The sequence below is a fragment of the Lissotriton helveticus genome, chromosome 10 (assembly GCF_964261635.1).
Source record: "Lissotriton helveticus chromosome 10, aLisHel1.1, whole genome shotgun sequence".
NCBI classification, from domain to species: Eukaryota; Metazoa; Chordata; class Amphibia; order Caudata; family Salamandridae; genus Lissotriton; species Lissotriton helveticus.
Window position 1 is genome coordinate 1142910297 of NC_136071.1, and position 26107 is coordinate 1142936403.

Below are 26107 nucleotides of genomic sequence, written 5' to 3' on the forward strand. Positions count from 1 at the left end.
ATAATCAAAATGGTGGGAGTATACATCTTTACAATGTTATTTGGATGTAGACAGGATCCCCAGGGGTTTGAAAATTATAATCGCCTCTATTACAAGAATCCTAACCCCAGCATGCTGAAAGAATGGGCAGAATGCAATCTTGAGTCGTCCAGAAGACTGGTTCAAAATTTGATAAAGTAATAGATGCACACAATGATGAAATTGACTAAATGGGACCTATTCAGGCAGTATCCAAAATGCGGGAATACATGATAATAAGACCTGGCAAAGAAGAGGATAAAATCAAAGATTGAAAAGTTTACAAGTTTCAGTGCAACAAAGCTGATTATGAAAATGGACACATTTTTACCTTCTCCAAGAAATATGACTCATTAAAATGTTTTAAATCAAGTGGGAGAAGTGACAAATTACAAGGATTGGTCATTAACAAGGACTCACAAGCCACTACATCAGCTTCAGATCTGAGTTCTGCACTGGTGACCGAGTCGGAACCGGAAACAAATCAATCAGGAGCTTGTCAACTTAAGCCAAAACTTTCCCTAGCAGAGGAACTTGGGGGTATATTATCAAGAGGGTGATAAGCAATTTTCGCCGCTTTAGCAGCCGTTTTCGCCGCTAAGCGGCGATAATACTATCGCCCTATTAGCAAGCAGTCGCTAACAGCAGTTAGCGACAGACAGTTTGTAGGCGATAGCGAGCGGTTTGGGGCCCGCTTTGCATGTCAGCGAAATTTATCGCTAATGACATGCAAAGTGGGCGTACCCAACCTGTTAGCGACTGAAAGCAGTCGCTAAGATCGCTATCGCCTATTACCAACACAGGCGTAGTGATGGGAATATTAGCGCTAAGCGCGAATATCTCCAAAAACACCTACTCAGACCAGTTCTTAGCCATTATATCCAATGGGAGGTGGCTATAATGGCTAATAATTGGATATAATGGCTAATACCCTATTATCGATAATGCGTGAATATAGCTGTATTCTCAGCGATATTCACGGATTTTGCCGCTATCGCCGGGAATTTTATCGCTTTTGAGATAAACGTTGCTAATAGCATGTTATCTCAGCGATAAAATCCCGTGATGCGCGGCGATAAAATAATTGCCGCTAACCCTACTTAGCAATAAATATTGCTATTTGTTGATAATATACCCCTTGATTTTTTATGCCTGGACAGAAGACAAACCTTGCATCCGAGAAACAACAAAGCCGGCGGAGGCGACACAAAAAACGCAGCAAAAGGAGAAAATCCTGCTGGATGCGTAAAAAGCAAGAATCCAGCAACGGGCCGGTGGAGACGCAAATAAGCCCAAGTCCTCGTGATGCCAAAACAATAACCTAGAACAAATTGATTTGAATGAAGCTGAAACACAATTACTGTCACTAGGTTTGTTGTTCTGTCCTGAAAGCAGCTTTAATTATGCACAGACAAGAATGGATGTCTTTAAATTTATAAGCAAATTGAAGCTGAAGAAGTATCATCTCCTGTGTGAAGTCAACACCAAGATAAGCACCATGCAGTCCGAAGATATTCCCTCCAACACAATGAATCTGACAATTGCAAATATGCCGCTGCTCAAAGATCTGAAGGACTTGCAGGATAAGAATGTTATTTACAGTTCCTCAAGTGAGAAAAGTACACTCTTTACGGCTTCAGTCGCCCCATCTTTTGAAGATACATTTGCAAGGACTGGTACGCCCTTTAAGTAGAAGTCTACTTTCAATCCAATCTTGCCCCGCGATTCTATAGATATTTTCAATGATCAGGCTACTTCTCAGTTCAAAATATTTAACCATTGTCTACAAGGAACTAGACCAAAACTTAGTAATCGTGAGTTCAAGTATCGTCAATTGGTCAGAAAGCTGCAGAAAAACAACCAGATTATGATTAGAAACACAGACAAAGGCAGGAACATCGTTATTTGGCCCAAAACAGCTTATCTAGAGGAGGCCCTATCACAGCTAAACCATAGTGAGTGCTATAAAAGAAGTAGTATTCAAGCTGCTCGTGTAACATAAAACAAGTTTTATACAAAGTTATTAGCTTGGAAATGTACCGTTCTCCTGAGTCTGGAAGAATACAAATTTCTCAAAAATGATCCAGTCATGCTGTTAATCTACTTTATACCAAAGGTCTATAAGAATCCAACTTGGCCTCCCGGTAGACCATTAATTTCTGCACTAAATGGCTTACTGGAGAACACGTTTCGCTATATAGACTATTTCTTAGAAGACTATGTGAAAGGTCGACCTTCCTATATTCAAGACACAAGTAATTTTCTCCGGAGGATACACGATATAGGTTGGCATGATGATTACATCCTTATGACATTCGATGTCACATTGTTCTACACGAGCATCAGACATAAGGGTAGCATTCGAGCACTGAAACATTATCTGAGCAATAGAGCAATCTGCTTGTTCCAACGCAGCAAAATCTTCATCAATATGACACTGTTTTGTCTAGAAAATAATTTGTTCATGTTTCAAAATCAGATCTATCAGCAGGTTTTGGGTGTTGCCATGGGGGCCAGCTTCTCTCCAAGCTATGCTTGTTTACAGATGGGTTGGTGGAAGGAACTGCTTGTCAAGGCCAAACACGGGATCACATTAAATGAACATGTAGTGACATGATTAAGATTTATTGATAATTTGTTTATCGTCTGGGGAGGGACCAAGGAAAGTGCCTTGGAGTTGGTTACAGTGATCAATGATAATGATATCAATCTCAATTTTACAGCATCAGTGAGCTCCCACACAGTTAACGTTTTAGATGTACAGGTCTTTATCGTAGATAAAAGGCTAGTGACTTTGTTACATCACAAGGAAACAGTGGGTAATTCCATGCTGCATGCCACTAGCTCTCATCCCAACCATTTGATTCAAAGTATACCCTATGGGGAAATGCTTAGGTTGAGGCGAATATGTAGCAACAATTCTGACCTGGCAAAGGTGCAACAGGAGAGTAAATTGAGATTTTTGGCAAGAGGTTATTCCAACAAAACAATAGATAAAGCAATTGCGAAATCACAACTACGTAACAGATTGGAGTGACTGTTTGGTAATATCAGTGGTGAGACAACCTACACATACAAAGGAAGCTGTAGATCAAATGAGATTGATTTTCACGTACAACAAACAGGAAAAACAATTGAGGAACATCCTCAGACACAATTGGCCATTAGTATTGAATGATCCCATCATAGGTCATTTATTGCCCAAAGCAACGTCCATTGCATAAAGGAAAGCCACCTCCATGAGTAATGGTCTGGTTAAGAGCAGCCCAGAGGTAATGGAGGCAGATACGTGGTTTACCACTAGAAAAGGTTTTTATAAATGTACAACCTGTCGAGCCTGTAAATTTGTACAGAACAAACTCTTTTATTCAACCCCATTCAGTGATAGAGTAACCAAGATAAACCTAATTTCTTACTTGCAAAATGGATAATGCAGTGCATGTGCTGGAGTGCTCTTCTGGACTTTGCTACATTGGTAGCACAAATGACAGGCCCACAAATGCATACTATGGCACATAAGGGCAATTATTAATTCAGATTCCACCTACTCTGTTGCCTGTCACTTTAAAGAGAAGCATAACAACAATTTGGAACATTTTAGGTATTATTTACTGGATGCATTCCCTATTCTCAGAGAGTCCATGTTAAGAGGGTTGGAAACTCGTTACATATTGGGATTAGACATCAAGATGCCAGGGGGGCTCAATACTAGTTAGGATCTGTTTATAGTCTGTAACGTTGATAGGGAATTATCAACTGGTCAAGGAATATACATACATTACGGTGATACAAATTATCCCCCACTATTTAGTGTGATAACCTTTAAACCAAGTAATACTAAGTATACTAAGTAATACTGAGGAACTGAGGATAGGATTCAATCAAATTAATGTTGAAAGATGAATCATTTGTATGGAGGGAATCCAAAATAGAAATAGAAATTTGTATGTTTGAGTAGTCTGTTATCAGTGTTCATTGCATCGTTGTAGTACGAGTCGCTTTAAATATTTTGGTCCCACAATGCAGTGCTGTCATGTGACAAGGCCGGTGTAGGCTGAAACGTGTTATGGCGGGCACAGCCGGTCTGGGAACCAAAACCGGCCCTGGCAAACTGCTCGGCCAGCCACCCAGGGGCGGAGGAGGGAGTGTGGCCGAGTTGTTTGTTAGGGCCTGTTTCGGCTGATTTTATTACAGGGGGCCGACACCTCGATAACAAAAATGGCCCCCAGGGGCCCAAAACCAGCCCCCACCATGCCGGCCTACTTGGGAAACACCCGGTGCCCACTACGGCCAGTCCGGCACTGATGGTGGACAGTCTGAGGAAAATGGTTATGCATGAGCGAATGGCGGTCCGTGTCCGTCTTGAAAGAAACGGCAGAGAGCGGAGTGTGTGTTTACATATGCGTATATATAGTTACCTGAGCTAACTATATACGCCCAGTAATGTACTGCTTATGACCTCACATAGTGCATTACTCATGACATGGTCAGTGACATCACTGATAACATCTCAAATGACATTACTGATGACATCATCCCGTGAGAGTAAGCGTTTTTAACAGTTTATGGGTGCTAAAGATACATACTAACCTACTACTATAAGTTCGATTTCTATACCAGTTGGACTACTAATGAGTGATACTATCTCTAACATGTGTGATCTTAGTGGTTTTATGACTGTGTATTTGTGTGTGAGTGGCTATATGGGTGTGTGATTGCTTGCATGAGTGACTGTTTGGGTAAGTGAGTGGTTTTCTGAGTAGGTCTGTAGGTGTGTGAGTGGTTATGTCAGCGGTTGTATGGGTGAGTGCGTGGCAGTATGAGTGGCTCTATGGGTGGGTGAGTGGCAGTGTAGTGACTGTATAAGTGAGTGAGTACATGAATGGCTGTATGAGTGAGGGACTTGATTTGTAAGTGGCTGTATGGGTGAGTGAGAGGCTGTATGAGTGGGTGTTTGGTTAATTGAGTTGGTGTGTGAGCGTCTGTATTGGCGTGTAAGTGTCTGTGTGAATGGCTGTGAGGGTGAGTGAGCAGATGTGTGATTGTTTGGATGTGTGAATGTATATGTAAGTGGGTATTTGAGTGCTTGTATCAGTGAGTAAGTGGCTGTGTTGAGAGGTGTTATAGGTGAATGAGTGGGTGTGTGAGTGACTAGGTAAATAAGTGGGTGTGTGAGTAGGTGCATGGGCGAGTGTGTGGCTATGTGAGTGGCTGTGCAGGTGAGTGACTGGTTGTATGAGTGACTATATGGGTGAGTAAATGATTGTGTGAGTGGCTGTATGAGAGAGTGAGTGGGTGTGTGAGTACCTCTATGAAGGAGTGAATGAGTGTGTGAGTACTGGCATGTGTCTGGGAATGGGTATGAGAGTGGTTGTGTGGGAGGGTGAGTAGGTATACAAGATGGTGTATGGAGGTGTGAGTAGGGTTCTATGGATGTCATCAGTGATGCCATTTGAGATGTTATCCGGGGTTTCATCAGTGATGTCACTGACCATGTCATGAGTGATGTATTATGTGAGATCATAAGCAGTGCATTTCAGGGCGTAAGTTATAGTTATCTGAGGTAACTATGACTGCTGAATTTCACTGTTTCTGAACGAGTGAAATATGAGCCTAACTATAACATCCCTGTAACCTTTGTTTTTTCAGTGAATTTTTAAGGGTTTTCAAATTCTATTTCCTTACTATAACGTCCCTGTAACCTTTGGTTTCTTAAGTGACATTTTATGGTTTTTTAATTAGTTGCATTTGCAGAGTGGTGGAGAAAGGGGGTGGTGCCTCCAACCAGTTTTCAGGAATATTGCTGTATGGAACTTACTGAAGGTACCAGGAGGACTTCTTGGCCTCCAAGGTACCTCAGCATCTAGGAGGATTTTATCCCACAACCAGTAGTGTGCCAGGAGGCCCATTTGCAGAGTGGTGGAAAAAGGGGGCATGGCCTGCAAGGACCTCTCTGCTATCCCGCTGTGTGGGACTTACTGGAGGTAACAGGAGGGGCAAGGGGCCCCCAAGGACCTTCAGCAGCCAAGGGGAGTACACCCCTAGTCCTTGCCCCCGCCTCCTCTTGTACTACTTGATGAGCATGAAGAATTTGAGGTGAATACCATTGTAGACTCCCGGTGATGTCGGGGTAGACTGTTTTATTTAGTGGACTGGAAGGGTTTACCAGGAGGCTTGTTTGCAGGATTGTGGAGAAAGAGGGTGTGGCCTCTGACAACCTCTCAACAATCCAACTGTGTGAGACTGACTTGTGCTAACAGGATTAGTAGTTGAACCCCCGTGACCCCCAAGATCCAAGATGGAGCAGTATTTATGATGTTTATTGTCCTCTTTGACCAGCAGTTGGGTAACAGCGCTTCCCTTAGCCGAGTTTGCATATAACAACAGTTTGCACTCCGCTGTAGGTATGGCTCCTTTTTTTGTTCTATGGGTTTTCATCCTAAAGCTATTCCAATACAACCCCCAGGTCGTGTTCCAGCAGTGGAGCCATGCGTTGAGGGAGATATGGGAAGCAGCACAAGAACATTTGTTAGTGGCTAAGGAGAATATGTAGAAACAGGCAGATAAGCATTGTTGTCCAGCCCCGTCTTATGCTCCTGGGGATATGGTTTGGTTATCTTCTAAGAACTTGAGATTGGGTGGTCCTAGAAAGTTGCAGTCTCAATATGTTGGTCTCTTCAAGATAGGACGAGTTGTGAATCCAGTTGCAATGAAACTGGACTTGCCGGATGATTACATGATGCACCCTGTTTTCATACATCCCTTTTGAAACCCTATAAATACACCCCCCAGTCCTTTGCCCCCGCCTCCTCCTGTGCTACTTGATGAGCATGAAGAATGTGAGGTGAATACCATTGTTGAGTCCCGGAGATGGCGTGGTAGGCTGTTTTATTTAATGGATTGGAAGGGTTATACCCCTGAGGATCGTACCTGGGAACCAGCCAGTTTTGTGCATGCCCCTCAGTTGGTGCGTTTGTTTAATATACGCCATCTGTCCAAGCCCCGTCCGGTGGGAGGTCATTTGGGAGGGGGTACTGTTAAGTCCCGGGCTTAGGGAGCATTAGTGGGGCTTGATTCTGTTTTCCTTTTTTCTTTCTTTTGTTACCTGTCTTTCCTTTTGTGGGTGCTGAGAGAGCGTGGTGGCGGCCGCGGTGATTTCTGTATTGAGTGTGTGTATAAAATTAACCAAGACCTCCTGCGTGCTTTGTTTAGTTTCCGGTTCATGTCACCGAAAGGACTTCCCCCGCAGCATCTGAGGAAGCCGCGCTGCCTCCGTTGTTGTTCCTGGCTTTGCTCTGGACCTGCTTCTTGGATTCGGGTTCTTGCGTCATTGGGCTTCGTTCAACTTGGAGAGCCTGTCAGGTCTTCAGCTTCACCCTTGTGGGACCGTTCTATTTCTAAGTTATCACTGGAGAGGTACGGGACTGTTTTTCATTTGTTTCCTCCGTTTTTTCTCTGTTGCAAGGCAACTCTCGGATATTGCAGTGTTTGCAACCTATGCCTTTTGTTGTGGGTTTTGTGGGCACTTCTTACAGCACACAGAAATTGTAAGGATAGAAAGGGATCCCTTGTTTATTGTTCATGATAGGAAAGCAAGTTTTTTACCATATTGGATATTTTATCCCGCATGGAGAAGATGGGTTGTATTATGTTCCGAGCCTATTGAGTCTCATTATATTGTTTCTGAGACTATCTTTGGACTTATTACGACGATACTTGGAATGGGAATGTAGTTACTTTTTGACTGCCCTCTCTCTATGGATGGTGCTCATAACATGGGGTAAGAAAATGAAATACACTGCTATAAAACTGCTATATTGTTTAGTACGATTGTAGTTCTCGTCAGTACCTGCTTTGTTCTAAGACTTTCCTTTTCCCTCTCATTAGTAAGAGTTGTCAGCCTTACCCGGTGATCCACCGACCAGTCAAGAGAGGAGAAGCACAGCACTGAGAGTCCACGTCTTGTTTCTTTCTTTCCCTTGTTTTCCCCATCTTCTCTCGGTGCCTTTCAGTCCTGTTGCCTTTTCATATTATGGGTAGTTGAGCTTAAGGCACAGGTAGTGGACTGGGACTTACTTTGCTCCTGCAGTGTTGGGTCTACCAGAACATGGTGGCAGAACACAAGGGAACTTCATCTCCCAACTAGTAGTGTGCCAGGAGGTGCGTTTGCAGAGTAGTGGAGAAAGGTGTAATGGCTACCAACAAACATTCAGCAATCCAGCTGTGTAGGATTTACTGGAGATAAAAGAGGGGTAGTTGGCTCCCAAGGAATCTCAGAGGTAATGTGGATTTAATACCCCAACTAGTAGTGCAACACGAGGTGCATTTGCAGAGTGGTGGAGAAAGAGGATGTGGCTTCCAAAGACCTCTCAGCAGTCCCACTCTGTGGGCCTTACTGGAGGTAACAGGAGGGCTTGTGGACCCCAAGAACCCTCAGCATCCAAGGGGACTTTCTTTACCCAACAAGCAGTGCGCCAAGAAGCAAGTTTGCACAGTGGTGGAGAAAAGGGGCATGGCCTCTGAAGTACTCTCAGCAATCACGCTGCGTAGGACTTACTAGAGGTAAGAGGACTGTTTGTTGGCCCCCAATTACTCTCAGCATCCAAGAGAACTTCATCCCCCAAGCACTAGTGTGCAAGGAGGCACCTGTGCAGAGTGGTGTAGAAAGGGAGCGTGACCTCCAAAGTCCTCTCAACAATCAGGCTGTGTGGGACTTACTGAAGGTAATAGGGAGCTTGTTTGCCCCCTAGGACCCTCGGCAGCCAGGGGGATGTTATCCCCCAAACCAGTTGTTGGCCAGGAGACACACTTGCATAGTGATGGTGAAAGGGGACGGGGCCTCCAGTCACTTTGCAGTTGTTTTTAAATATGATTTTTGTATTTATAATTCGGAGGGGGCAGCGCAGCTCCCCTTCCTTGGGCCAATTTTGGCACAGGGATCCCATCCTCTGGGGCCAAGCTTATTTCAAATGTCTTTTTAAAAACAAAAAATCAACTTAAAGGGAGGGGTTCAACAGACCTCTTCATGGGCACATTTTGGCCCCAGGACCCAATCCCCCAGGGCCCAGCCTTTTTATTTCTTTGTTTAATTAAGGGTGGGTTGCCACGTGCACCCCCTCCCGGGCCAATATCGGCCCAGGGACCCCATCCCCCGGGGCCCAGCCTCTCTTCTGGTTTACCTGGTCCCAACCAGGGCACCCAGTTGCTTTTGTTGTAGACTGGCTGGGGGAGCCTCCTGGCCACCATGGTCCCTGCCGGCTCCCCGGCTCCTGAAGGAGCCAGCATTGCATTTAAACATAGGACGCTTCTAAACATGCAGCTCCCTCTGTGTAAAAGCAATTGTGCTCCACTTCTAGCAAGAGAGAGCATTTTTATCCTTTTGCTTGCTAGAAGTGGAGCACAGTTTGTTATAGCTTGGCAGCAGCTGTAAAACTCCCTCCAAGCCATAGCAAACAGGTATGTCCTGGGGGTGGGCACCCTGGGACACAGCAGGAGCTGGCTCTGGGGGAGGTGTTCCCCAGGGAAATCCATGGCCCTAGCAGGGGGGTGCATAGCCCCCTCCTTACTTCAATTTTGCCCCTTGGTAGTGATGGTCCCTGGGGCTCCAGCGGGTTGCTCGCAACCCCTCATTCCATTTTACAAAAGCGCTGGAGAGGTGGTTGTCACTGGGGCATCACTAAGCTCCAGGAGAGGGGGGCATGCAACCCCCTCCTTCATTAAAATGCCCCAGAGACCTGGCCCACCCGGGGGCTGATCATTAATGAAGTGCGGGATCCCCAAGAGGCCCGGGGGGTCAGGGTGTTTCAACCCTACCCCCTTTTCTTTTTTTTTTAATAAAAATTCTGAGACTCAATTCAAGCCAAGTCACAAAATGGCTGCCAACACTTTCTGGTAGACGTGTTGGCAGCAAATCAGAGCCCTGCATTTCCCTGCACCAGCTCGTCTTTTTTCACGATTAATCGTGATGTAACCATGAAATATCCTCGGCCACAGAAATTGCTAACTTTTTTGTTTTATTTCTCAACAACTTCTGAATGAATTCACACCAAATAACATAAAGCACAATCTGAATAAACAAATCTACCTTTCTACCAAATTTGGTGTAATTCTGTTCAGTGGTTCGGGCTGTAGGTTGTACTACGCAACCTATGGGAATTGACGTGGAAAAACACACTTTTTTTGAGACCCCTTTTTAACAACAGCTGCTTGATGGGTCACCCCTAAACTTGTCATGCACAACAAGACTTACTTTGACACTATTTTCGGAAAGTTTCCTGAAGATTCGTCAACCAGCGCCTAAGACATAAGGAAGTCAAAAAACTCTTTTCCTATGGAAACATGGTTGTAACTATAACTACTTTACAGGGACGTCATAGTTAGGAATTAGCATTTAAACCTTAGAAATTCACTGAAAAAAACAAAGTTTGTAGGGACGTTATAGTTAGGCTTAGGTTTCACTCACACAAAACCAGTGAAATTCAGCAGTTATAGTTAGCTGGGCTTACTAATACTCGCACCCCATGCAATGCATTGCTTATGACCTCACATATTACATTACTCAGACATGGTCAGTGACATCACTGATAACAGCTCAAATCACTCACACCTGCATAGACCTTTCATACACCCACTCCCACACAACCATTCACAGACCCATACCTGTACAGAATAGAGCAGCACACACAGAAATAGGAAAAACAAGGAGAAATTGAAACATTTCTTCTCGTTGCACCTGCCTAACACCACCACAGGGGTGGCGTTAGATTCTGACGCATTCCCAAGTTTACAATTTCTTGTTAGTCTGGAATGTGTCAGATTCCATGGGTGTTGCATATGAACACCCTACAGCAACACCCATGGAGCACCCCTTTCACGCAGTGTTCTGCTTGAAAGAGACTCAAAACCACAATTGGAGCCTCCAATTAAAAGTTATAGAACAGAAAAAAAGACCCTGTCCAGGGGCATCAGCAAGAGTCAGTGAGTCAGAAGAACAGTCAAAAAGTACTGATAACTACTAAAGCACCACACAATTACTGTAGAGGTGCTACACTGCTATGCGCCCAGATCATAAAAAACTAACCATATTTCCTTGACAGAAAAACAACGAACACCCAGTCGTATGACCCAACTAGGTCTATCACAACACTCCACCTTCAAAGTGTGGGATCACATTTTCTTAGGAAAAAATGTGAGAAAACCAAGTGACACCTCACGGAAACACCACCAACGGGGTAACTGGTATGTAATTTCCAGACAAGCCCCTGTCTCATCATCGGAATTCACTTGGTTCTCAAAGAAAAAGAGAAAATGTCTCCAAACACAAACAACACAGATATGTGACAAAATGTGAGAAGCAGAGACAGTCTGCTAGTGACAAACATATAACATACAAAGGTGCATAAAACATACAGCACCTAATTCCCTTAGCCAACTTTATTCATAGGGAAAAAGTTTAGATGCTGTATCAGTAAAAAGGCTGGTAGCTAGTCATGCACACCATTACCTAGTGCCAGTGCCAGAGAGACATATTTCCAAGGCCATCATTGAAAGCCACATAAAGTGGCTTTACGTGGCCTTGTAAATTTACCATGGCATATTGCGCTACCCGAACGTTAAAAAGTGACGTTCCAGTGGTGCAAAAGTGCCGTAGGATCCTCATATATGATAAGGCCCACAGTAGGAAAATTGTTGGACTCCTGAGGGGTAAAATCTACTATTCACAATCCAATCTGTGCAACAGTTGGGAAAGCTTTAAACTTCAGAGGAAAAATATTTGCCATTCCCACTACAGTCTGTGCAACAGTAGGGGAAGCATTGGACTCATGAGAGTAACATTTACTATTTCCTCTCCAGTCTCTGCAACAGTAGGAGAAGCATTCGAGTACGGAGGGGTACCATTTCTTATTCCTACTCCAGTCTATGCAACAGTAGGGAAAGTGCTGGACTTCAGAGAGGTAGCATTTACTATTCCCACTCCAGTCTTGGAAACAGTAGGGAAAGTGTTAGGCTCCAGATGGGTAAAATGTACTACTCCCACTCCATTCTATGCAACCTAGGGAAAGTGTTGGACTCTAGAGGAATAACATTTAGCATTCTCACAGTCTTTACAACAGTAGGGAAAGTGTCGGAATTCAGAGGAGTAGAATTTATTATTCCCACTCCAGTCTGTGCAACAGTAGGGAAAATACTGGACTCCAAAGAGGTAACATTTACTATTCCCACTTTAATATCTGCAACAGTTGGGAAAGCATGAGACTCCAGAGGGGTAAAGTTGTCTATTCCCACTCCAGTCTATGCAGCAGTAAGGAAAGCATTAGACTTCAGGGCAGGAGGTGGTCAAATGTACTATTCCCACTCCAGTCTGTGCAACAGTAGGGAAAGCGTTGGATTTTAAAGTGGTAACATTTACTATTCCCACTCACGTCTATGCAACAGTGGGGAAAGTGTTGGACTTTGAAGGGGTAAAATTGACTTTTCCCAGTCCAGTCTATGCAACATTAGGGAAAGTACTTCACTTCAAACGCATAACTTAGATGAAACATAACCCTATTAATGAATCCAAAAACATAAAACTCCCAATAGAAATTTTATTAATTAACCAAATATATATACATATGTATATATATATATATATATATATATATATATATATATATATATATATTACCTACTGGCGGTCGCCAGTAGGTAGTTATAGTTAGGATTGGCTACCATAGGAAATCCGCACCATTCTATTGGGAATAACTCTGGCGCCGGTTGAGGAATTTGCGTGTAATTTTCCAAAATTTTGGCCAGCTCCGCTCTGCTCCTTCCCTGAAAGTTTCGGGGGGATTCGTGGAGTGGGGGCTGAGAAAAAAGGGGGTCCCAAAACGTGTTTTCCTCATGTTAATTTCCATAGGACAGTCTGACGAGTCTACAGCCCGAACCGCTGAATGGAATTATGCCAAACTTGGCAAAATTGTAGGGACTGGTACGCAGATGTGCCTTTGCTGTGTTTGCTGAAAACTGCTCCAGTGGTGTTTTTGAAAATTAACTCCAAAAACACATATATATCTATAAGCGCTCTCCGAGCGCTCACAGGTGCACGTACCGGGAAGCGCACCCGGCGCGCTATGGGAGTGCGCGAGCGTAAAGCTGATTGGCTGTCGGGTGTCTGTCAACATTCTAAACAGTCCGGAGAGTCCGCCATCTTGTGTCTCGGTAGAATCGAGACACAAGAGGTGAAAAAAAGAAAGGGGGAAATAATTAAAAGGGGGCAGAGTAGACACCCCCTGAACCCCCAGGTTTTCTGAGGGGGGCCAAGAAGGACCCTGAAGGGCAAAAAAAACTTTTTTTATTTTTTTTTATTTTCGCGGGGTAAGTGCTGGGTGCGCTCCCGGGTGCGCTCTCCGGTAAGCGCACCCTGAGCGCACCACGGGGAAAAACAGTGTAAAAAAATAAAGTAGAGTGTTTAGAGGAAAGTGATGCATTGCTGGAGTGTGTCACAAAAATGATGCAACTCCAGCAATGCATCCTTTCATATGGGGCCGGGCCCATGTGAAAGGGCCTGCGTCAGTCTTACGCCTGCTGTGAGGCAGGCGCAAGATTTAGACGCAACAGCATCGTAAAAGTGACGCAGTAAAATCTCATAGATTTCACTGCGTCACTTCTACGACCCCCTTTGCATACATTACAGCTGGCGCAGGTATAATGTGGCGCAGGGGTTTACAAAGTGACGCATATACCTAGATGCGTCACTTTGTAAATATGACTCAACAAGGTGCATTTTTTACAGCACTGGTGCGTCACAAAAAGTGACGCACCGGTGGCGTAAAAGTGACGCATGAGTCTTCTACTCATGCATCGTATTTAATGTATGATGCATTATGTCGCAAGGATTTACAGATACGTCAGTATTTCTGACGTATCTGTAAGCGGAAAAGTGATGCATTGCTGGAGTGTGTCACAAAAGTGACGCAACTCCAGCAATGCATCCTTTCACATGGGGCCAGCCCCATGTGAAAGGGCCTGCGGCAGTCTTACGCCTGTTGTGAGGCAGGCGCAAGATTTTCATGCAACGGTGTCCTAAAAGTGACGGAGTGAAATCTCATAGATTTCACTGCCTCACTTCTATGACCCTTTCTTGCGTCAATACGCCCCCATTGCATACATTACACCTGGCGCAGGTATAATGTGGCGCAGGGGTTTACAAAGTGACGCATCTACCTAGATGCGTCACTTTGTAAATATGACTCAACAAGGTGCATTTTTTTACACCACTGGTGCGTCACGTAAAGTGACGCACCGGTGGCGTAAAAGTGACGCATGGCCTCATAAATGAGGCTTTCAGTCTTCTACTCATGCGGCATATTTAATGTATGACGCATTATGTCGCAAGGAGTTACAGATACATCAGTATTTATGACGTATCTGTAAGCGCAAAAGTGATGCATTGCTGGAGTGTGTCGCCAAAGTGACACAACTCCAGCAATGCATCCTTTCACATGGGGCCAGCCCCATGTGAAAGGGCCTGCGTCAGTTTTACGCCTGCTGTGAGGCAGGTGCAAGATTTTGACGCAATGGTATCCTAAAAGTGACGCAGTGAAATCTCATAGATTTCACTGCGTCACTTCTACAACCCTTTCTTGCGTCAATACGCCCCCTTTGCATACATTACACCTGGCGCAGGTATAATGTGGCGCAGGGGTTTACAAAGTGACGCATCTACCTAGATGCGTCACTTTGTAAATATGACTCAACAAGGTGCATTTTGTAAAGCACTGGTGCGCCACAAAAAGTGACGCACCGGCGTCGTAAAAGTGACGCATGGCCTCATAAATGAGGTCTTCAGTCTGCTACTCTTACTTTTTCTTTCACTTTCTCTGTTTCTTCACTGCCTTACTCACCTTGTCTCACACTCAATTGTCTTTATCCAGTCTGTATCTCCACTCTTTCCTAAACATCACTGCTCTTTTCTTACCCTTCCACACCACCGTTCTTTTACTACATTTTCTTCACTTATCCACATTCCTCATGATCACTCTCCTTCTCCTCACTCTCCTTCCCCACACTCACCTTCTTTCAGTCCCCCTACTTCACTTTCCTTCCCCTCTCGTCCCTTTCTTTGCTTTCTCACTCATTTTCCTCTCCTCTCTCACTGCACTCCACATCAGTTACTCTTTTTCATTTTTTTAAGAATACAGCTCTCTGATGAGAATTGGAGTTAGTTCTGAAAATAACTTTTTTTTTCTTCTTTTTTCCTTTTTTTTGAACAAAAACAAAAACAGGGAATGGGAAACTGCTCAACAGGAGCAAAAAAATTATAATCAAAATTAGGGCTTGGGACGGCAGCGGTGGTTCTCTAATGCTCAAACCATGAGCATAACACTTTGTTCCCCCTAACAAAGTAGCTGATCACATTTTCTGCATTTAATTACGGCTTCATTAAAAGCAGGCTGAATATTAGGGATCAGCTCTTCTGGTCTCCCCCTCACCGATGTAGTTGGTCCTCCAGTTGAAGTAGAGGCACCATCCCTGGGAGCCTCTCGTGCCAGAGCCCTGACACTCTCCCGGGCATAGTTCTGGGGATGCCTTCTCTGCACGTGGCGAATCATGGTAGAATTACCGAAACTGTACTTCCTTGTGGCGTCTCCTCTGGAAAGTACAGTGTGGCAGATCTTACATTCTACCTTTGGAGCATTTACTTTCTGGCGTCCCTCCGGTACATCAAAAAATTTCCAGATAAAATGCTCCTTAACTCTAGGCGGAGGAACCTCTTCATCTATAAATCCCTCTGTGTCATCATCGCTGCTGGATGCTCTGGCAGCCATGATAATCCAACAAAGATTCAAGAGCAAAACGACAGGTCTTGCAGTCACAAAAGTGAAAGAAGAAGTGAAGGAAATGGGTGGGGATTTCAGTCTTTGTAAAAAAAACTGTTAGCAACCAATGAAAAGAGTTATTTTAAGGTCACATGACTTGACGCGCTTACGCTGCGCGCACCGGAGCGCTTCCGGGGGCGCTTACGCGGCGCGAACGCAGGCGCTTCCGGGGCCGCTTACGCGGCGCGCCTGAGTGACGTTTTGATAGCTTTACGGAAATGCAAAATCATTTTCATTTCGTAAATCAAAAATACTGCTTTTATAAGTATGGTACTAAATGTCTTGCATTATTATTTACTTTTCATACATATTTCTTTTTACGAACGCAGAAATAGCGCTCTCGGTGCGCTCTCGGGAGAGCTTACCGGTGCGCGCACCCTGAGCGCACCAGGAAAAAATAAAAAAATAAAAATATACACATTGAACAAATAATTTAAAAAATATATATATAAAATTAATTGTTGTAAAAAACAGCTAATAAAAGATAAATCGTAGGTTACAAAGTCGATATACAAAGGAATTAGCTTTTAAAAAAACTATGAAATTCACTGAAAAAAACATAGGTTTCACACTCGTTATAGTTAGGAATTAGCATTTAAAAAAACCTTTCAAATTCACTGAAAAAACCATAGGTTTCACACCAGTTATAGTTAGCTGAACATTTTACTCATACAAAACCATTGAAATTCCCACATAATAGTTAGTTGGACTCACTATAACTCGCGCGCCCGCAATCCACTGCTGATGATGTCACATATTACATCATTCATGACATGGTCAGTGACATCACTGATGACATCACTGATGACATCTCAAATGACATCACTGATGACATCACTGATGACATCTCAAATGACATCACTGATGACATCTCAAATGACATCACTGATGACATCATCCATGTGATAATATGATGCACCTCCTCACACTCTAATCTAACCTTTGATACACCCAGTGTTAAATACAAACTACCATTCCTGAAATTATTGACACACCAATACCAGTAACTACATACGCACTCACTGATTTCTAGGTCTACACACACATCCACTCATTCACCCATACAATCACTCATACATACAGTCACTCATCAATAGAACACTATCATATGCACTCATACACCTACACAGACACTCACACAGTGCCATTCATCCATGGAGTTACTCACAAACCTAGTCAGTTATGCAACGAATCAATCACACTCTCATTTCCTCATCTATACAGTTATACACACATAATCTTACTTATTCAAACATATACTAACACATGCTTACTCTCTTTTACAATCACTGATACAAGTACACATTGACCCATACAGTCACTTACGCAATCACAGGCTCTCATGTATAGTCATTGATATATGCCAACTCTCACATGCACTGTGTTTTACATATGTACTTACTTGGACATGTAGGACTGAGATATTCATTCACTCACCAACACACCCATGCACACAATCAACAGCCCGTACAGCTTTTTCCAATCAATCAATCAATCAATACATTTATAGAGCGCACTACTCACCCGTAGGGTCTCAAGGCGCTAGGAGGGGGGGGGCCGTTACTGCTCGAACAGCCAGGTCTTGAGCTTCTTCCTGAAGGAGAGGTGGTCTTGGGTCAGGCGCAAGTCGGTCGGGAGGGAGTTCCAGGTCTTGGCGGCCAGGTAGGAGAAGGACCTTCCTCCTGTTGTCGCTCTTCGGATGCGTGGGACGGCGGCGAGGGCGTGGCTGGATGATCTGAGGTGGCGCTTGGGAGCGTAGAAGTTGATTCGGTTGTTGAGGTAGCTCGGGCCTTGGTCGTGTAGGGCTTTGTGTGCGTGGGTGAGGAGACGGAAGGTGATTCTTTTGTTGACGGGGAGCCAGTGCAGGTCTCTCAGATGTCCGGAGATGTGGCTGTTTCGTGGGATGTCGAGGATGAGTCTGGCTGAGGCGTTCTGGATCCGCTGGAGTCTCTTCTGGAGCTTGGCGGTGGTTCCGGCGTAGAGGGCGTTGCCGTAGTCCAGTCGGCTGGTGACGAGGGCCTGGGTGACAGTCTTCCTGGTCTCGGTGGGGATCCACCAGAAGATCTTCCGTAGCATGCGTAGGATGTTGAAGCATGACGAGGAGACGGCGTTGACTTGTCTGGTCATGGAGAGGGAGGAGTCCAGGATGAAGCCCAGGTTGCGTGCGTGGTCCGTCGGTTTGGGTGCGGTGCCCAGGGCGGGGGGCCACCAGGAGTCGTCCCAGGCGGAGGGCGAGGAGCCCAGGATGAGGACCTCCGTCTTGTCTGAGTTCAGTTTCAGGCGGCTGGTCGTCATCCACTCGGCTACATCTCTCATCCCTTCGTGCAGGTTGGCTCTGGCGGCGGCGGGGTCGTTGGTCACATGCACTCTTGATCCCATACACCAAGTGAATCAACTGCTCACACATCTATGCACAGAGTCACACATCTCCCAGGCACCCACACACACACTCACCCTCACATACAAATACTTGGGCAACCAATGAATAACTCATATAGCCAGTCATATAACTACTAATCAATACATGGAGCAGCTTACACAACAACAGACATAATGATGCACAAATTCGAACAGTTTACTCACTAACCCATACATTCAGTAAGACACATTTAATCACCCACTCATACAGTCAGTCACGCACCTACTAAATCCTTTATCCAGACACTCATACATACACTCATTCTTCAATATATTAAACATATTTAAACTTTACAGAAACACACAGACACTGGATGATGTCATCAGTGATGTCATCAGTGATGTCATTTGAGATGTCATCAGTGATGTCATCAGTGATGTCCCTGACATGTCATGAATGATGTAATATGTGACATCATCAGCAGTGGATTGCGGGCGCGCGAGTTATAGTGAGTCCAACTAACTATAACGTGGGAATTTCAATGGTTTTGTATGAGTAAAATGTTCAGCTAACTAGAACTGGTGTGAAACCTATGGTTTTTTCAGTGAATTTGAAAGGTTTTTTAAATGCTAATTCCTAACTATAACGAGTGTGAAACCCATGGTTTTTTCAGTGAATATATATATATATATATACAGGTTAATATATAATTTCCAAAGTTTTTTAAATGCTAATTCCTAACTATAACATGTCTAAAACCTATGGTTTTTTCAGTGACTTTCAAAGGTTTTTTAAATGCTAATTCCTAACTATACCTTATCTGAAACCTTTGTTTTTTTCAGTGATTTTGAAAGGTGTTTTAAATGCTAATTCCTAACTATAACATGTCTGAAACCTATGGTATTTACAGTGAATTTCAAAGGTTTTTTAAATGCTAATTTGTTAATATTTTTTTATATTTTCTAACTACATTTTTTTAATCTTTCTATTTTTAGATGTTATTTTTTAAATTATGTTACACATTTGTTTTATACATTTATTATACATAAAAATATTTTTTTTCATTATTTTATATTGTTTGTAATATACTTATATTATTTTTTTCATTTTAGTTGCGCACCCTACGAATACCCTGCTCATTTACTGCGCGAAACGTGTTCACCATTTTAGGGTCGCTGTCTAGGATCCGCGCAGGGTGTGCGACGGGTACAACTTTTCCCACGTGGTTGCTATGCGACGCCTTGCGCGATGCCTTGCGCATACGCGAGATGTATGTTTAACACAACGTGACGGACACGTGGTAGAGCATGACGTCATATGCATATCAGACGAGGTGTGTGCACGACTTCCGTGATTTTTTAAATGTTGAAAAACGTATTTATATATATTTAATATAAATATTAAGACAAGAGATTATCTGAGGTTATTATTTTAATAATTTTCTTTAACTTTCTTCAAAAGTACATCACTGTTATCCTATGGGTGAAAATTCACTTAGCAGGCAAATAGTGTTATCGTTACCTTTATTTACTCCCTCTAAACAGTTGAAAGAATGCAAATTACCAAAGATGCGCGGAAGCCCACGTCTTTTTTAAAAAAAATATCGCTAGAATGCGCTCCCCCCCCCAAAAAAAAATAGGAGCCCTGGGAGACCTTGTGGTACCTGCTGAGGAGACCTAGAGGATCAGGGTGTGTCTGCCCTCCCCCTTTTCACATTTTAAACACACATTTCACAGGCTTCTTCATCCTCCCTTGTACCGAGACATAAAATGGCTGCCAAGTTTCTAGTTTTGAATGTTGACAACCACTTGACAGCCAATTAGCCTTCAGCTCGTGATCTGAAGAGTGCGCTTATGGTACGATGACAATAAGCGGAATATACGTATTACATTTTTTTATGGGAAGTGGGCTGCGTGGCCCCCCTCCCGTGCCCAATTCCGGGCACCGGAGTCGCCAGCCCCCAGGGAACGGCTAATTATATATTATTCTTTTATGGAGGAGGGCTGCAAAGCCCCCCTCCTGAAGCCACTTCAAGACCACGGGGACATCCGAACTCCATCTATGTATGTACCCCGTAGGAGTTGCCTTCACTTTGCGCATGCATGTTTATGGTAGAGCATGTGTGTTAATGTTACGCATGCGCACAATACGTCCCCCGTCTGGCTATGTACCCCTAACGTATTTGATTTTATTTGCGCATGCTCAATTACACCATGCCCAATCACAGCTCTCACACCCAGTGACTTCATGCTCAACTAATCATCCTTCTACAAAGCATTTATAAGCTGCCAACCATCTTGAACTTTTCCTATTCCGCAGTCACAGCTATTGAGAGTGTTTGTATCCACTTCTTCATAAGTGAGCACTTCTTTAAAGAGTAAATAAATGAATTAATCTAAGAAATCTTTAAATACAGCGTAAATGCAAATTTATTTTCGATTTGACAATGTTGTTTCTAAGCACGCTTTCCTGCTTTTTTATATCATTAAAGTTGACTTTGTAACTTTTGTTTCTTGGCAAATCACTTAATCCTGGTGCGTTTGTTTAATTTGCCAAGCACCATGTGGCCGCTCTTACAGCAGTGTGCTACGTGCTGTTCAAGTGAATGCAATGTAGTTTTTCTCATGTAAATAGTGCATCACGTGCCCCATGCATTGCAAAAGTAATGTTTTTGACAATAGTGTATTTTAGCACAATTTCCAGCTCTTACACCTCAAATATTTTGCCTTAGTAGGCGATGTTTCTGGGCAAATAACTTAATTCTGCCACCTTTCATTATTTAAGTAGTACGCCATGTGCTGCTTCCTCCCCATACACTTCACATGTAATCAATTGGTCAAAGTTATATTTTAGCACGATCTCCATATTTTTTAATAACGTTAAACTTGATTTGCTATCCTTGTTCTGTGCAAATCACTTAATCCTGCTGCGTTTGTTTAATTTACCAAGCTCCACGTGGCCGCTCCCGCAGCAGTGTGCCACGTGCTTTTCAAGTGAATGAGATGTAGTTTTCTCGTGTAAGTGGTGCGTCACGTGCCCCATAAATGGCAAAAGTAATATTTTCGGCAAAGGTGTATTTTTGCACGGTTTCCAGCTCTTATAACTTAAATATTTTGCCTTGGTAGGCGATGTTTCTTGACAAATTACTTAATATTGCCGCATTTTATTTTTTAAGTAGTGCGTCACGTGCTGTTTCCTCCCCATGCACTGCACATGTAATCGATTGATCAATATTGTATTTTAGCACGCTCTCCATGTTTTTTAATAACCTTAAACTTCATTTGCCCCCTGTTCTATCTCATTATACAGATATCTCAACCATGAGACGTACTGGTCGCCACAAACTGTCCTGCCCATATACTATACCACGTGGTGGTGAACAACTCAACACACCAGATCCACTAACATCTCTCCAAATGTTATCATCCGAAAATTGCAATGGACCTAATGGAGTTATCAGGTTTGATTTCAACATTTCATGATAGAAAACCATTGTGAGCTAAGCATTTGTGTATTTCATGTGTTTGCAGACGGATAACAGTTTTTTTCATGTTTTACAAGAATTCGTAGGCATTCTGAAATCAAACAAACGTAAAAAAAGCATGTCCTCCCGATTTTATTGCCCAAATATGTGATTTAAAATTGAGCAATGTATGAGTTATAATGTTTCTTGCTTCTACACATTTTTTTTATAAAATATAAATCTGCATTGTGATAGTCTTATAGATGTTTCTTTCTGAAACCCATTTCTCATTTAAATGCTCGTTACACGTTTTCAGCCTGAACTCCAGATAGAAAGTGAAAATGTTGTTTTTAATTATTTTTTTGTTTGAAAACTTGTCTTTTAATTTTCCTTGCTATTTATTTCTCAATTTCTAGATCATGGAAGTCCAAAAAGGGGTCTGTCAGATCAAGCCCAGGAGTTTGTGAATGAAGTGAGTGACCAATTTCGGCCTAACATTTGTATAATGCAATACTATTTCCTATTTTGCTGTCCAAATATAACCTCTGATGATTACTTTTCATCCCTAATCCTATTGAGAACAATTGTTTTTATGAACATTAAAATTAAGCTTGGACATATGTACAAAATATACATTTTTAACTCTTTTTTCAGTTACCACAATGTTACATAAGTCAGCAGTAAGTTACCAACATTGAAGAAAGTACATCCTCCTGTTCCAGTTCATTTCACCAATGTCTCAAATATGGCATGAACTAGTTGTATGAAGCCAAAGAGATTCACACATTTTTAACGGACAACTTTAAGGTAAATACTCACAATACGACTACTTTACAAACTTAAAAAGTTACGGATATAAGTACTTGAGGGGTTTTCGGTCGCAGATAATCTCCAATTCACACTTGTGTGGATGGGTCTGATACAGGGTAGATCTCTGTATAACTAGGTATTAGGATGGCATACAGAGCTCCCAACCTTCTTACTTTTTTCTTAAAGGGTTCCAAATTGGGGACGAATATTAGACTGTGCAGTAGAGGTTGACGGTGTTGCTCCACTGGTACTTCGGCCTCCTCATGAAGCAGGAGGAGCCTCTCTCAATCTCCTTAACTCTTCCCTTGCAAAGTTGACCGGATTCTTAGTCTGCAAGTGCTTCCACATACTTGCAGTTCCACACCAGTCCTCTTTATTGGGGTCTCCTCTTGAAAGCAGTCTTGCATATACGGCAAGTAACTTTTCTTGCATTCACCTTTTTTAAGACTTGTGAAAATTAATTTCAAAACATTCAATAAATACCGTGTCTCTATGCATTGTGTCAAATGCTTTATTAAAAATATACAGAAAATTTTCCCTTTAATTGTTGTTAAGGTCTTTACAAGAGAATTTGAAAGGAGAAAGTACGAGATGAATAACAGAGGTAGGACGTTATATCTCAAACTGCAAAAATTGATAAAAAGGGTGGACCATAGTCTGCATGTACAATGCCAGTGGAAGCGTTTCAGGCACACTTCAAACATTTAAAAAAAACATAAATATCGTCACATGTTACTTTGACTTGTAACGTTTGACCTAATTTATTCACATCAATCTAATTTTAAACACTAATTTTCTTTTTTGTTTTGCAGATTAACTACAATACTTCTTTTGGAGTCCATATTATATGTAGTTTATTATATTGTTTTGTTCGTTCTAGTTCTAGTTATTTATTGTATTGTTATCTTTTAGTTATAGTTCCAGTTATTGTTTTAATAAAAGTTAATTAAAAAAGTACATATGTCTGTTTTTTTGTGGGGGTAGCAGTAATCAATAGAAATGAGATTTATAATTTGAACTATAATTCTGAGGCTAACTCATTAGCAACATAGGGGTCGTGTCCGATTCGTGAAAAACCGCTCCGAATAGCCGTTCGGAGTGTTTTTCCCATACGAATCGTACCCTGCAACATCCCCCGTACGTACGACGAAGTATGATTCGTACAAGGAGCTGGACTCCGTACGAATCATAGAGAGACCGTACGAATCAAATGCTAATACGATTCTCCCTCGGAACCCGCTGTACGCGACATCCGTATGGTTCACGGCTGGTTTTTCCTACCCAGCAAGTACTGCTTGTGTCGGGTACGCACCGTACGACCCTTTCTCTATGGGAGCTGAAAGAAGCCGTAAAAGCAGAGTTCGCCTCGAAACAGGTATGGAATGGCCCTCCCCGGATACGGTGCGTACCCCCCATGATCGCAGGGGTACGGTGCGTACCCTGCGATCATGGGGTGTACACACCTTACCCCACGATCACGGGGTGTATGAACCATACCTCATGTTCGCAGGGTGTACGGTGCATAAACCCTGCGATCGCAGGGGTACGGTGCGTACACCCCATGATCGCAGGGATACGCACCTTACCCCGCGATCATGGGGTGTACGGAGTGTACGGTGTGTATGTGATTGTGTGCTTTTCCGTACGAATCGCCCTTACCTGACGTGGACCGTACGAATCGCGTCCTCATACTCCGTTCCGGATCGTACTCATCGGGTCGTACGGCATGTTTACGATTCGTACGGAGAGGGCTCCGGATATGAATCGTACAGATGTTTTTTTTCCCGAATCGGAATCAACCCCATAGTGTGGTGAACTTTTAACCTCTGTGCTCACATAAGTGTTCCATGAACTGTTGCCATGGTAACATGCAAAAAGCCGTTTAGGGGTTGGGTTAAAATTACTGGCTGTACAAAAAACGTTATATTTACCCAGGATCTTCTACATCACAGAAAGGAAAGCAAAGTAAAACACTGTGTACCAGATTTACAACCCCCGTGCACCACTTTCGCATCCACCCCCCTACAACATTACAGGTATGTGGGCTTCAACAACCCCCCTCACACCCCGGAAACCACCACCCCCTGAAATGTGTGTATTACGGGAGGCAAACTGCGTGGCCTATGTTTATATTTATTCACATGCCCCCTTGCCTGATGTACCAATAGGATGCAGGAGGCCATCAGCCCCAGGAGTCGCAGCGTCAACCAGACAGGGACCCGGGATAAAGCTGAAAGATCAGAATCAGACCCTGAATATCCCGAACCCGCTGTTCAGAGTGAAAAACCCGAAACTGCAACCAGTCCAGAACCGCTCCGATGAAGAGGAGCTTATGAGAGAGGTACAGGTGTGACTTCTGCACGTTGATGGACAACCCCAGCAGGTGCAAGAGGTTGACCGTAGTCTGGAGGTGGGAGACGACTGTCTGGGACAAGCCCGCCTTCAACAACCAGTCGTCGAGATAGAGGAAAACTGGAACACCTGATCTGTGCAGATAAGTGAATAAACATGTGAATAAATCTTTCTACTTTTCTATGAGACTATATAATATTGTCCACATACCACAACAATCTGTGTTTCAATATGCATGGCATCTATTAAAGAGGTAGTGTACATTTTACAGATGAACTTTAGACTCTGCATCGGTACTTTCTTGTAATTACTAAAATCTCTCAATAAACACAAGGGCTCTTTGTAGAACCAACCAACATCTATACACATAAGCTTGATAGATATCTCAAAAATATCTGCTTCGTTTTTTTCAGCGAACAAATGCAAGGATCCTATGCGCATTTCCTGACTTTTTTTGTAAAAATAATGTCTTACTTTTTTCGCCCTATGGGTCCCTATGTCACCCCCTGAGCAGGCCTAGGGGGTCAGGGTGTGTCTAACTTGCCCCTGTTCACGTTTTGCCAACATATTTCACAGACTTTTTCACCCTCGCTTCTAGCGAGGCACGAAATGGCTGCCCACAGTTCCTGGTTTCGAATGTTTACAACTGCTTGACAGCCAATTACAATTCAGCGCGTGATCATAATGGTGCGCTTATCATACGAGGCCAATCCTCGCATAATCCGCGGATCCTCCGTGCCCATAGATATATAAATGACTTTAACCGTCATTTTCAAAGGAACTACTGAACAGATTGACACCAGATATGCCAAAGGCACCAGTGGGAATTGAGGACTACCTCTCTGCCAAATATGGTGTAATTCCCTTCAGCCGTTCGAGTTGTAGACGTGGCTAAAGTTCCTATGAGAAATTGCATGGGGAAAACGTGTTTTGGGACCCCCCTTTTTTCTCGTCCCCCGCTTCACCAATCACCCCTACACTTTCAGGGAAGGAGCAGAACTGAGCTGGCCAAAAGTTTGGAACATGTCAAGGAGATTCATCAATCGACGCCAAAGTCATTGGCAATAGAATGTTGCGGTTTTCCTATGGATAATAGGTCCTAACTATAACTACCTACTGGCGACCGCCAGTAGGTAATATATATATATATATATATATATATATATATATATATATATATATTTCCAAAGCGTGGCCCCTTGCTCCGGCATCTGGGCGCTCACAGGTGGTGCGGTAGGGATACGG